Below are 14,547 nucleotides of genomic sequence, written 5' to 3'. Positions count from 1 at the left end.
GTGAAAGAAATACGTTAGTAAATATGTGTGTTATGAGCACTATTGTTAATGTAGACATGGATTTCTTTGTTTTTGCAGTAGTAGTGCTTTCTGATAAATGTGAATAGCATTAACATGCACTTTCCTTTGCCTATATGCATTCTGTATATTTTACAGTACACACTTGGCTTCTTATTGGATGTTAAGAGATAGAAGAAATAATCATATTTTTGTTGCTATCTTTGCTGGGTAAATGGCAGGAACTGTAGGGAAAAGCATGCAATGTATGCATGTGTGAAGGTGTGGGAAATAAAGCAGAAGGATTTGATGGGTTCAGCAGCTTATTACTCAACAGGTGATTACCAAACTACTTGGTGATCCTGTGGTGCTTGGAGTTGGGTGAGTCTGAAATAAAGTAAGGGTTGCAATGAAGGATCTGGTACTTGTGTTGCAGACTGAAGGGAAGGGGGAGATGTTGTATGTCTTGCTTTACAACACTGTACATAGTTGAACATAATGTGATAGACATGACTGCACCTGTGCATAGTTGAATACTGTTGTAAATTCTAGAACGGAATGGGCAACCAGCTGGAATGAGAGAGCTATCTAGATTGGAAGAACACTTGTAGAGGCAGTGGTATTGTTTCAGCTGGAAGCCTTTAAATTGATATTGGCTATCTGTGTCATTTTATAACAAACTAGAAATCCTTCTTGCATAATTGTACTGTTTTTTTTCCCATCTTTTAACATGAACTTACACTTTGTTAAACAGCTGAGTGTGTTGTGTCTGATTACTATTATAATCATTTCTAAAGGAAGTACACATGATAGAATGCATATTAAATATGCAGAATGTATACAAAGGAAATTGTATATACATCCTATGCACTATAATGCATTAAATGCTATTTTCATTGAAATGTGGATAAATAGGTGGCAGCGGTTGCACACATGATGGAATGAATGAACAAAATAATAGTTTGCACATTACAGTTAGAAAATAGGGTAAAATAAAATGTGGAGAACCGACAGGTTTGCAAGTGACCCTTGATCATAGCAGATGGGAGAAATGGCAATAAGCTTTTGTTACAGGTTATTCAGGGTAAGTGACAGTTACTCTATTTGTATGCATTTATACAAGAGCTGTACATGTACTGTGCAGAAGATATTCATGCCTGTAGTTTGTGTTGATGCATTTGGATGTGCATGAATCTGCAAGTAGAAATGTTAGAGAGTTTTGTAGTAGTTGCTGTAGGTGCTTTGCAGTCACAGCCCAATTGTAGTCAGAGTGATCAACAGTACATCTAAAGTGCAGAATTGTGTTGATGGAGTTAGATATGGAGTTCTTACAAGTGATTAGTGGATCGTTGTGTGACTGCTTAACAGTAGCCAATGAGGGAATGGTGCAGAGAGTGAAGTGAAAAGGGTAGAAGGGCTGTCCCAGTGTTATGCGCTCCGCGGACACCATGGCTGTTTACGGACAGGGGGTGCCAAATCGGGTGTTGAGATTCTGGTTTGTATTGAGAGAGGCTGTGTGTAGTGAAGATGGCAGAGGTGGAGAAAGTCAGGGTGTTGGTGCTTGAAGATATGTTTGTGAATGGTTTGGAGCAGTATTCTAAACGTGGGAATGTGGCAAGCAATTTTGACGTAAAAGGAGTGGAGGGGGTGTGGAGCACTGTGCCTGGTTTGGATTTGCAGGCAATGCTAGAAGTTTGTCAAGATATGGCTAGGGTTAATAGTCCACAAGTGGTTGTCCTGCACTGTGGTGCTTTGCATTTGGGCTATGTCGGTGCCACTACTTTGTTGTAAGATCTGGAAAACTTGGTTCAGGCAGTAATGAAAGTACTTCCAAATGCCAAGGTAATTTTTTCTGGTTTGGTACCTAGGACAATATGGGACAATAGTTCTGTTTTTGTCCTCAGCAAAATATTGCTAGGTGTTTAAGGAACCGAGGTTTGTTTGCTTTATTATGTTCTTTTGCAACAATGACAACATTGATTCTGGTAATGTTTTTTAATTTAAAGCAGGTGGCATGTCTTTATCTTTTATGGGAAATGCCATGCTCTTTGGAACATAAGGATTGCTTTTGAGAAGGTAATGTGAAGATATTTGGAGGAAAATAAGGAAAAAAAAAACAAAAAAAACAAAATGAAATGTGTTTCTGAAGCATCTTCAAGAAAAACAACAAAAAAGGCTCTTTTCAGAGCCAACTGCAGAGCCAACTGCAAAGGGGAAATGGGGCATACTATTTAAATTTTCATTCCCCACTCTCAGAGTTTTCGATTTGTCCGCAGACACCGCAGTTGTCCGCGGACAGCGCGCATTACATACAGGGATTTTGGGGTTGAGAGGCATGCAAATGAGACTTAGCAGAGCAAGGGATTGGTCAATAAGGTTTACTGTATGTGATGTGTATGTATGGAGAGACTTTGTCAGAAAGTATTTTTCCTGAGAGGAGAAAGATAGCTATGGCTGTGTGTTTCAGAAAGCAGATTGTCTGGATTTTGCGTGATTTGTGGCTAAATTGGTTGGAGGTGCATGCAGACCGCTGTGGAGTGGTATATATATATATATATATATATATATATATATATATATATATATATATATATATATATATATATATATATATATATATATATATATATATATACAGGGTAGAAATTGTAGAAATTGCTAATGGGAATGTTGGAGAATCTTATTTAATCTAACTACTTTACTGAAAAATTTAAAGTAGATGGAGTAGATGGAGGAACTTTTAACATGTTTTTTATTATCATTTCTTTTTTTACTTGAGAGACCAGATGGTAAGGTGGAGAGGGACATGAGGGAAGGGGCACCGACCACACATATGGGGGGGTCAGGTGGACAGGGGAATCTGTCTGTTAAATCTAAGTTAGAGGACAGTGTTTCTTGTGCTACTTGATTACAAGTAGCAAAAGCACTTACACATTTCTCCCCCCTGCAAAGTGGTGTGTTGCAGTAGATACAGAATATAGTTGTTTTCAAAAGATATGGATCAACAGTATCTTTTATTGCTTGCAAGGTAGCTGGTGGGATTGTGTGTCCCAGAGAGGTAGGCTGTGTGGATACAGCATTGGTTGAGGAAGATGGGGTGAAGGAAGGAAACAGCCTTTGTGAGAGCATTGCAGTTGTTGGATTTGGTGTGGCGGCGCACAGAGGTAGTCATGCAAGAGTACTGCACAGATTTTCTGCGACTGAGTACAATGTTCCACTAAGTGAATTTCACTTTAGTAGCTTTAGCCCTTGGTACATATCCAACAGTGGTAAAGAAGTGCCAAAACCATGATTCTCTCTGGCTGTTAGAGGTAGGCTCTTTGTCTACCTGGTCTCAATGGTCTTCTTGATTGTCTTTTGAAGTATTGTGCTTCGTTCATTGTGTAGGTCCTCTAGCTGGGGTTGCTCTTGGGGAAGAGGTATGGCAATAGCTGATGCCATGTTTAAGATAAATTGCAGTGTTCCTAATATTCTTCCAAGAAGGTGCTGTGTGACAGATTGTTAATGGATTATGAATAAGAAAAAGGTGTAGGGGCTGTGCAAGGGTATGGTTTGAGCTACAAGGTTCTTAGTTGAGCTGAAAAAAGCAGTTACAAACTGTTTGCAAAGCACGGATCCATTTGCGAAGTGTCATCAATGACATTTGTGATGTCATCTTTGATGTAGTCGGATCCTTCCCATTATAAAATATTATGTGGGGAAGGAGGTCCCGACCCTGCTATTTGGTTTGGAATGCAACATTCAAAGCCTAGAACATTTTGAACATTCCAAATTCAGTTCTTATGGACCTTATTCGTGCTGAGCTGGGACTGATGTCTCTCCTATCTTGGGTGGAATGGAGATGGGTCTCACTCTATAGACAAATTGTGGACCCTCAAATAGACTTGTTGTATGAAGACACTTCCATCCAATTGACTAAGGGGGGTAATGAATGTCTGCAAATTCTCAAATCTAGATGTCTCGACATCCTTGTCAAAGTAGACTATAACCAACAAAGTCTGATTTCCAATCAGTTGAAATCCAAGCAAAATATGAAAAGATGGGATTGGATTGGAACAATTGAAAGGATGAGAGTAGCCAAACTCTCTTCAAATTTCTCAATCCATGATAAGCCAAGATCATACTTACGCATCTACTTTAGAAAATACCCAGATCCTAAAGTCAGAGAAAACTTCCTTTAAATTAAACATTCTGCCCAGTTTGGAAATCCTGCATTTTTTGAGATAGTATTGCATATCCAAATGATATCTGTCAGGAGTGTGAGATGAATTCAAAGCACTCTATTAAACATCTTTTGTTGATATGCCCGGGGACAAGGGAATTAAGGAGGGACAGATTGAAAATATTTGTTCATAAAGTCGAATTTCTGGAATCTGAAATATTTTGGGAAAGAATTGTGTCTGGAAATTAGGTTTTTCTCACGGCAGAGATTCTAAAGATCTGAATGTTTTAAAATTGGTAAATTAAGTTGTAGGAATATGCTAAGATTGAACTGTGAAATGTTTAATGTTCTCTTAATACCTTCATTCATTTTATGATCCTTTTTATGTTGGTTTTCTTCTTTTTCTTTTTACTTTTTTCCCTATTTTTCTTTTCCTTTTTATTCTGGTTTGTTAAATTTGTATCTATTCTTATTACATTGATATGTATATATTGTGTAATATGTGTAAAAAGTCAAAATTTCATTTTGGCAACATCACAATACATTTTTTTTAAAACATGTCCCGGGTGTTAGTCTTAGCAGTGCATGGAGGTGATGCGAGTTATGGTTGCTTAGCCTACCGTAACTGGCAAATTTCAAGGATTTTTTAGTTTTACTTGTAACGATTTAACAAAGTTTTTTCAGCGAACTTCATTCACTTTTGTTAATGCAACTTAACCATAACATCCATTTAACAAAGCTTTTCAGTAAACGTCATGTGTTTTTATTAGTGCAACTTAACCATAAGGTCCCTTTACATAGTATTTTTGTTGCATTTCATGGGTTTTGATTAGTGCAACTTAACCATAACATCCCTGAAGCAAAGTTTTGTAAATGAGTTTCATGGGTTGTAACCAGTGCTTTCTAATTTGCTACAACATACTCATATCATACTTAACCCAAAGCAGCAATATTTTTCTCCGATTTAGAAAGTTTGACCTTAGAACTCGGCCATTCCCCACTTTCTAGCATCATTTTTAACACTTCTATATACTTTTTGCAACTTTTTCCACTGATTTTGTCTTCCTCGATGTTCGGAACATCTGACATCATCACAGACTTTTCAGACAGTGTCACATGACCACACACTCATGCACAGCATGATGATGTGTCCGCAAACATTTTTTTCAGTGAATTTCAAGGGTTTTTATTGGTGTCCGCAGACATCGACGAATTAAAAAAAATTCATAAAGTGTATAGAAGTATTAAAAATGATGGTAGAAGGTGTGGAATGGTAGCGTTTTAAGGTGAAACATTTAAATTGGACACAGATGTTGCTATGTTGGGGGTAAGTATGATAATCATGTGTGGTGTCATCTTTGATGTCCTGGTTGTTAGTCTTAGCAGTCCACGGAGGTGGCGTGAGTTATGGTTGCTTAGCTTACCATAAATGGTGAATTTCTAGAGTTTTTCAGTTTTACTTGTAACAATAATGTCTCTTTAACAATGTTTTTTCATTGAATTTAATTGTTTTTTTTCAGTGCAACTTAACCATAACGTCTGTTTAATAATGTTTTTTTATTGAATTTTAAGGGTTTTTAGGGAAAATTAGTGCAACTTTACCATAATATCCCTTTAACAAAGTTTTAGTAGTGAATACTACACATCCTACGTTAGTGGCTGTGTAGTTATGGTTAAGTTGCTAATCCCAAAGGAAGAATACCTTTTGGGCAGCTTACAACTTCGCTGACCCTGGACAAATCCTCACTAAACTTTGCAAATAAAGTACATGGCCCACTCAGAAATGTTTTGCAAATTTTAGTGAGGTTTGGTCCAGGAGGGGAAAAATTATAGTGGGGTCCCACATTTTCTATTTTTCCCAAAGACATAATGGGAAAAAACTTTGCGCATGCGTACAGCTCAAACCGCTGGAAGGATTTCACCAAATTTACATCAGGACCGGCAGCTTAGTCCCGAATGTGTGTTTTTGTTAATTTGGTATAAATCCGTCCAGTAGTTTTTTTTTTTAAATGGCCAAAACGTAAGGCAGACAAATTAGTGATATCTATGTCCTCTTCGTGAACACACTTCCCTGTTTGATCCGCGGACAGGACACTGATTGGCTAATCGGCTTGCAACCTGTTATCTGATTGGCTGGGATGAGGCGTGAGGTGCATCACATTGTTTCAATGCGCCCGCCATCTTGGATCCGCTGACAGAGAGGCAGCGAACAGAGGCAAAAGGCAATTTTGGGGAGTGTGTTGGTGTGCATAAGTGCTTGGGGAGTGTTAGGGCGTAAAGGATGGGTCAAATACTGTATTTGTTTAGGTGGCAGGTGCCCCTGATGTGTTTGCCATGTCCGCGGTCATCCCAGATGTCCGCGGACATAATAAATGCACTACTAGCTATTTTACTTTAGTATGATGTTGGTTTTGGGTTGTTAGTACAGGATTGATTGTAATTAATATCCTCTATAAGCAGCTCACATACCACAGTCAAAATGTTTGGTATTATAGGTGTGTTATACTGCAGTGGTTGTGGCCAGCACCTAGAGTCTCGGGTGCATGGCCGAAGGCCGTGGACCGTAGCCCATCCACCCAAGACCCTAGGCCCCGGCCACAACCACCACAGCATAACACACCCATAGAATCAAACACCCATCAAACATCCACAACCCAAAAGTTTGTGTATTGTTTCATTTGTAGAGTTTGTATGTGAAGTATTGGCTAGGTTATGCAGTTAAGATTGCCGAGTTTGTAACAAGGAGTGATGTGTTTCTGAGTTTATTTGTTGGATACTTACTGGTTGAGTTTTTTGTGGTTGGATGCAGTTTTTTCATGACATGGGAAACTGGACCAGACATACTTTTTTGATCTCTGTGATAAAAGAAAAGATCATTTGTTAGAGCAGGTAGTTCATAATGAGTTATTGCATTGCATAATAGACATTTCTGTATTTTGACCCTCATATTTAGTACTTTACAAGTTCAAACCAGTGTACTGTGCAATTTGCTCAGTTTCTGTGTTTGTTTTCCAAATCATTGGGTCTGTGGGAAAAAAAAATCCATGCTGGATTAAAAAAAAAAGTCTATGTTGTGGTACACTATATTTCTTTCATTGTTTTACTTTTTATTTCTTGTTTCTTGCATATCTTCTATCTGTGGCTTGTTGCATATTTTTGGGGCAATTAGATACCTGTTGGTTTATTCTAATTGTTTATTTTTACTTTTATGCTATTCATCTATCTGTTGGGTTGTTGCAGAATCTTGGGGCAGTTAGATACCTGTTGGCGTATTCTAACTGTGTATTTCGTGTTACATTTTAGTAGTATTTATTTATCTGTTTGCTTGAAGCAGAATCTTGGGGTAGTTAGATACATGTTGGCATACTCTAACTGTTCACAGTTTTGAAGTCAAAGTTTTGCTTATGTTCATGCACAGATTATGTATTACATTTTGGTTTTAAGAATATTAAGTAAGCGTTTACAAGATTTGTTGGCAATCTCTGCTTTAGAGTAATGGTATTATCATTCCATTCGAACCATCCACAATTCCTTTTTATATGTGAAGTGTAGTGACCTGCATTGATTGTGGCTCCTGCGTGGTAGATTATACCTATTGTTGTGAAGGTTTTCTTACCAAGTGATACTTGACCATGTGTGAATCCAGTCAGCTTAACGTTGTTTTTGATACCATCTGCATTGTAACATAAAAGCATTACTATTACATATTTACTGTGTGTCTGTATTTGTGAGGTGGAGCGATTATCTGAATTGCAGGTAGTACATAATCTGCCATGGTTTGCATTTTGTACAAGTTGCTGAAATGGAATGGATTCACAGTTAGGTATGGATACATACACAAAACGTTCATTAGGGACTTCTTCCTGTGCCACATGGTTGCAGAGAGTGCATGTATGTTTCTACATGTATGAAATCTGAAAGATTTCATTTATAGGTATGTTTTTGTTTTCCAGTACTTGTAGTAAGTACATTAAACATTCTTGTGGATCTTCTTGTGAATTTACAGAGAATGTGACAATTCCAGCACAGTAGTCCACGTCTTGTCTTATTCCACGAACACCATAAGTGTTGTCAGGATTGTTGGTTGAATTTCTATGAAGGACTAACGTTTGCAAACACAATTGGTCTGTACTTTGTAAGTACATTTTCTCAATAATTGGTGGCAATTGGAGTAGAATAGTTATTGCTACATTTGTATAGCTATTTACAGCAGTTATATTTGAAAATTTGAATGGACTTGACAGTTTTGTGCTGAAGTCATTTGTTCGGAGTGTGTGTTGCTTCTTTGAAGAAGTAGTTGAGTTACTTTGACCAGTAGATTCTTCTGTGGTTGTGGTACTTGATGAAGTATTAGTTTCTTTTTTTTCCATTGGAGGAATTGTAGAGATATCCTGTATCATTTCAGTTTGAAGTAGTTTTGTTTTACAATGTTTTGCTTTTTGTGGAACAGGATAGGTTTTTAGATGAGGGTGTGGAGTGAACGCAGCCTATTATATTCTAGAATGCAAGGAATATCTGCTTTTACTTTACTTACATCAAAGTTGATTAGAAATAGCACATCAAGTGAACGTAAGCGTGATATTGCTACATAGCTCATGTATCCTTTAAAGACTGTGCTACCAATATCTATTAATGTTTTATCTAGGGTAAGACCTTGTGATTTGTGAATGGTAACTGCGTATGCTAGAGTTAGTGAAAATTGTTCAGTGTTCATGCATGTCTTTGAAAAGAAGGAAGCGGGCTGTTGAGCATCCTATTCTTTTAACTTCTGATAGTTTGTCAAAGAGAATATTGATATTGAATGTTGTTGTCACGTGGATATGTTTGATATGTTTGAAAGTCAACAACTGTACCAAGTGCTGAATTAACTAGTCCTTGCTCCAGGTCAAGGTTGCGTTTAAGCATTACTCTACAGTTTAATGATAATTTTAATATTTTCTCTAAACAAGCTGTGTTGGTTTTCTAGGGTATTTAGTCTTGTTGTGGCTTGTTGACACATGGGTAGTGTCATACAATGTACGTACAGTTTATCTGCGGAGCAAATTTCAATTATGGATTGCATTTCTTTTTTCAATATTGTTTCATTGAATTTTTAACAGCTTGCAAGAGTTGGCATCAAGGACATACAATTGACATTTTTGTGTGCTAGTTGTTTCATGACATCGGTAGCACATGAGTTATGGCCATAGAGTGCATGGATGCGCCTTGTTTTTAATATTGCTTGTGCTTCTTGAGATAGTACACCAACTCCAATACTTTTTAAAACGTTGGCGTAAGTGAGGTCTGCAGATTGGCTCATGTTTTTTTAATTCTTTGTATTGGAAATGTTGCCAAATGTTGACACATCCTATGTGCCAACAGTTTTAAGGCAGAGTTTGTGTCCTAAGGTTTTAAAAATAGGTTCATCTTTCACTGGTGTCAATTGAAGAAGATCTCTGAAAACAATAATGTGTTTTCCTCCAAAGAGATATTCGTAGTTTGTTTTAAGTACTTCTTGCAATCTAGGTTGGAGACCATGCTCACTTCATCTATTAGTAGCATTTTCATTTGTTATAACAGTCTACAAACTCTAATATTTTTTAAAATGTTAGCATATTTACGACACAGTTTATGCCCTTAGATTTTTCAAAATAGGTTCAGCTTTCAAATGAAGAAGATCTCCCAAAACAATAATGTGTTTTCCTCCAAAGAGCTGTTCGTAGTCTGTTTTGAGGACCTCTTGTAATCTGAGGTGAATCAAAGACAACATTAGGTTGGAGACAATGCTCACCTCATCTATTAGCAACATTTTAATTTGTTTGAAAACTCTGCATAGTACCATTGCAGCTTCTGTGGAAAGTTTGTAATAGTCTAATTTGTTGGTGTTCTACTGGAAGGAGTAGTAATCAGTGTACGGTGACACCGCCTATGTTGTAGGCAGCTAAACCTGTGGGGGCAGTTACAACAGCTGACAGTTTGTTGTTTGTCAGTTGTTGAAGGAACTTGCTGATGATTTTGATTAAGAATGTTTTGCCTGAACCAGCTTCACCACTCACGGGTAGCAGTATAGGTTTGCAGTCTTGGCAGGTACAGTTTTTATTTTCATGTTCCACACCATGTTTAATTTGTTTTGTTATTTCTTGGAAAATGCTACACTGCTCATTATTCAGTTGAGATTTTAGTACAGCAAAGTCTTCTGTGGCTTGTTCATACTGACTTCTATCTACTACTTCTATCATGGCTAATTCTACCTCATTTGCTGTTAGTGGCTGTCCAAGTGGTTCTTCATTTCCTGTTACAGAAGGTTCACTACTGTTCGGCGTGTCCACTTGTAGTTGGGACTGAAGTTCTTCTTCGTGTTCCTGTTCATTGTACAACATCATTTGGTACTCTGTAAACTTTAGGTCTGTTATAGTGCTTTCATTTGCTTTGAAAGTGTCTTCATAGGAGTCATATGTATCCAGTAATGCTTCTTCTTTTCTCCATGGTTTAAAAATGTGTAGCAGGGACATGTAATAGAGTTATTTATGTTGAGGAAGTTTTAATGACAATTTGATATGATTAATTAAGCTGCATTTGGTAAGTTTCACTAAGCTGCCTTCACAATTTACAACTCTATATCTACCTTTCTTTTCATCTGGTTTAACATTAATTTCGTATGTGAAGTCTTGGGTAGAGACACATGGTTTCCAAAGTGGTACTCCTGTTTGGGTAATATCTGTATAGTAAATTGTTTTTTAAAATGGCTTGGCTATTGGGAACATTTTTGGCTATTGTTTCTATATCCTCATATGATTTGAGAACTCATTTTCTAGATTTAGCAGAACCAACACTTAGCCGTATTATATTGTCAGATTTTCCATACAAGGCAGTACTGGTTAAACGGTCTGCAGCTTCTCTATGAGAGAGCATTTTTATGCCTAATCTGTACAATTTCTGTGATAGTGTTTTGTCAGATGATATGTCATCCCAGAGGTCCTGAAGCTCTGTTTTCTCTGCTTTGGTTAAGTAGGCTGTGACATATTGTGCAACATCAGTGGAATAGTCCGCAACGTACTGCACATCTATGTTTGCATTCCATAGGAGGGCAATAATTGCATTGTAATCATTGATGTATTTTGATTCTTCTGTTCTTTTTATGTAATATGCGTTCTTAGGTGATTGACCTTTGGCACTATGTCTGTCTGAAGACATGAAGTTGTTTACTTAACCTGTTGCTGAAACTGGTCTAGGGAAACCAAAGCGACATTTGGTGTAGCATTTCCCTTTCTTTTTAATATTTCTGACGACAATATTTCCCACATTTGTGTCTTTGAAATTGTAAAATGTGTGCATGAAGGTCACTATGTGTTGTTTGTGAAGGGATTTCACAAGTGACATATTTTTGGATGAACTGCAAAACATTGGCATCACTGTCCTGACCAAATTTAGGAGCATCTTTAACCCATAATAGCATATGGATGTGTGGTGCTCCTCTGGCTTGGTATTCTTTTTTCCAAAAGAAGTGTTGAACTTCTCTGAGGGGAGGAACAATCTTATTACAAATAAAGTGTAGCATAGCAATGAAGCGATGATGGAAATATCTTGATACATTTACAGGATCTATAGAGCATAGTTCTCCTGGTGTTTTTATATCTATGTTTGTTTTATTTTTGTTTGCTATGCGTAGGAAATCATGTAAATCTTCCCATGCATATTCTGCACAACTTAATGTAACAAACCAAGTGGGTGGGCCAAGGTTTCTTATCATACAGCGTACATCTCTGTGACATCAGAACCAGTATTCATTTGTACTACGCATTTTTGCTAAAAGATTTGTAATACTTGACTGGAAAACCACATCTTTTTCTTGCACTTTTTGTAATTGTTGTCTAGCTGACATATTTTGAAAATGGGTACCTGATTTTAATGTGTGTGCAACTCCGTAGCATAGAGTTGCTAGTTCACTTTCAAAGAGAAGGTGGAATATGTATTTCACGTTTTGTCTGAATCTGGGTCATCAGAATACATTTGTAGAGAGCGATATTCTGATACTGTTATCTGTGTGGGTCTATCATCGTAACTTCCTCCTTTTCCAGTAGGAAAAAGTAGAGGAAGGGATTGTGCTTCTATACTTTTTTCCCTTATGCTGATTGTAGATCCTTTGGCTTGTCGCATTTGAGACGTTTCCAGTGCATCATCTATAGTGTCTTTAGAGTGTAAAGGATGAAATCGTCTAAAATATTGGATTCTGTAGCAGGATTTAGAAGTTCAAATTGATCAGTTTCTGGTGACTCTTGAATTATTTCAATGGCTTCTCTCAGGTTTTCTTCAATATTAATTTATTTGTAATATTCATTGTTGTTTTTTTAAATATTGCAGGGCTTGTCTAATGTCATGTAAGTCCACGAGTTGTTGCCAAATGTTTTTGTCTTTTGTAGGTACGCCATTTACTAAGACAATTAAAGATTGATCTATTGGCAGTTGCACTCCTACAGTGTGTACATTTTCTTTGAGATCTAATGGTAAATAAAATACTTTGCCACAAATGCCTTTGACTAATTCAGAGGGAGGTAATTTTGCTGTTTTTGGTTGGAGGCGTATTATTGCTGAAATGGGTGCACTGTTTGAATCATGATGCTCCCATATACATTTAGTTGTTGCAGGAGTTTTAGTAGTGGGAATAATTCCAAGTAATTTGTGATAGCACATGAATTATTTGGCTGTTGTCAAGTTTTGCAGATTAACAAGGGGGTCCTGGGAGTCCCTCTGCCAGACATTAGTCCTCGTTATGAGGGACTTATCCAGAGTCTTTAGCTCACTATCTTTCACAGAGAAGAAATATCCCAAACATATAAGTTTTTGTCCTGCCCTGGGGCAGTACAGCACCAAAATGCTAGGCAATTCTCCTCTGAACAAGAGTACCAACAGAAAACCCAGACACGTGTTTCGGTCTGGTTGGACCTCATCAGTAGGGTGGATCTGTGCCTCTCTAAGAATAGTGAGCAAGGGGTCCACGTCTGGATTCCCCTAGTAACTTAGGGTGAGACCCAAAGTTACTTAAAAATGCAAATTAACAAGGGGGTCCTGGGAGTCCCTCTGTCAGACATTAGTCCTGGTTACAAGGCACTTACCCAGAGTCTTTAGCTCACTATCTTTCACAGAGAAGAAATATCCCAAACATGTCAGTTTTTGTCCTGCCCTTGGGCAGTACAGCACCTAAATGCTAGGCAATTCTCCTCTGAACAAGAGTACCAACAGAAACCCCAGACATGTGTTTCGGTCTGGTTGGACCTCATCAGTAGGGTGGATCTGTGCCTCTCTAAGAATAGTGAGCAAAGGGTCCACGTCTGGATTCCCCTAGTAACTTAGGGTGAGACCCAAAGTTACTTAAAAATGCAAATTAACAAGGGGGTCCTGGGAGTCCCTCTGCCAGACATTAGTCAAGTTTTGCAGTGCAGTAATTGCAAAGTATTAAGGGATCAGTAATGTCGTATTTGTTTTCTGCTATAAGGTAGAGAGCTAATTGGAACCATTTACAATCTTCATTGTCTTCTATTTTGTATGTTATGTCTATAGATTTTGTGGTACTTTTATAAGAAGTTCTTCAGCAACACACACACACATGGTTTGGTACTTCAGCGGAGGTACTTTTAAACTTTAGTATTTCTTTTTTGTATGTGTTTAATAGAAAGTTGCTATTTGTACAGTAGTTGCTAGTTTGTTGCACATCTATTTCATTTTCTAAGTGGCTCCTCTCCCATAGTGCATTTCATCACTAAGTGTAAATCTGGAGTGTCTGGAAAAGTTCTCTGCAATGCATCCCATACTTTTGCTCTGACGTTATTAAATGGTGACCCATCATGGCGGCCACAGTTCATTGTAACTCCTGGGAAGCCTGCCTTCATCCACACTGCATCTGCTTAGTCACCAACTACAGACACTAGTAAACTTTTTACATCCCCTATGGCTAAGGGCACTCCTGCTGTGTTTTTTCAAATGCATGTATCCACTTCCCTGCCCCATCCGAAAGTGGAGGAAGAAGTTTCAATAGGTTATTCTTATCCATCTCTGCCCATGGAATGTAGTGTGGCCTCCCTGCTCCCTTGTGTATCAGAGGCATTTGTAGTTTTTCCTTTCCTTCTTTCTTACTTACCATTCCCTTCTTTCTCTTACTCACCAGCATGTTTCCTACTCTTTGCCTTAACCTCCCTTGCCAGCTTGGTGCGGCTCTTTCATTCTCTTGGTCGAATGGGAATGGTAGCAGGGATCTCACTGTTGCCAAGGGCTCCCGAAGGAGTTACAGAAGGCCTTGGACCAAATAGCTGGGGTGGAAGCCAAAGGCTGGCCAGAGATTCAGAGTATAATTGTGCTTCATTGTAGGAGGATCCAATAAAGAGAAAGAGAGATAGTACAGAGAAGGTTGGCAG

General features: G+C 38.0%; 1 pseudogene; it reads right to left on the bottom strand.

Moving 5' to 3' along the window:
- Positions 1-14,303, bottom strand: part of LOC138480512 (ubiquinol-cytochrome-c reductase complex assembly factor 1-like) — a 59,763-nt pseudogene extending 45,460 nt beyond the window's left edge.
- Between the last annotated feature and the right edge of the window lie 244 nt (positions 14,304-14,547).

Source organism: Ambystoma mexicanum, chromosome 5p (assembly GCF_040938575.1).
Source record: "Ambystoma mexicanum isolate Mex_15411 chromosome 5p, UKY_AmexF1_1, whole genome shotgun sequence".
Taxonomy (NCBI): Eukaryota; Metazoa; Chordata; class Amphibia; order Caudata; family Ambystomatidae; genus Ambystoma; species Ambystoma mexicanum.
Note: the sequence above shows the minus strand (reverse complement) of the source record. Positions and strands in the feature narration are given on the sequence as shown.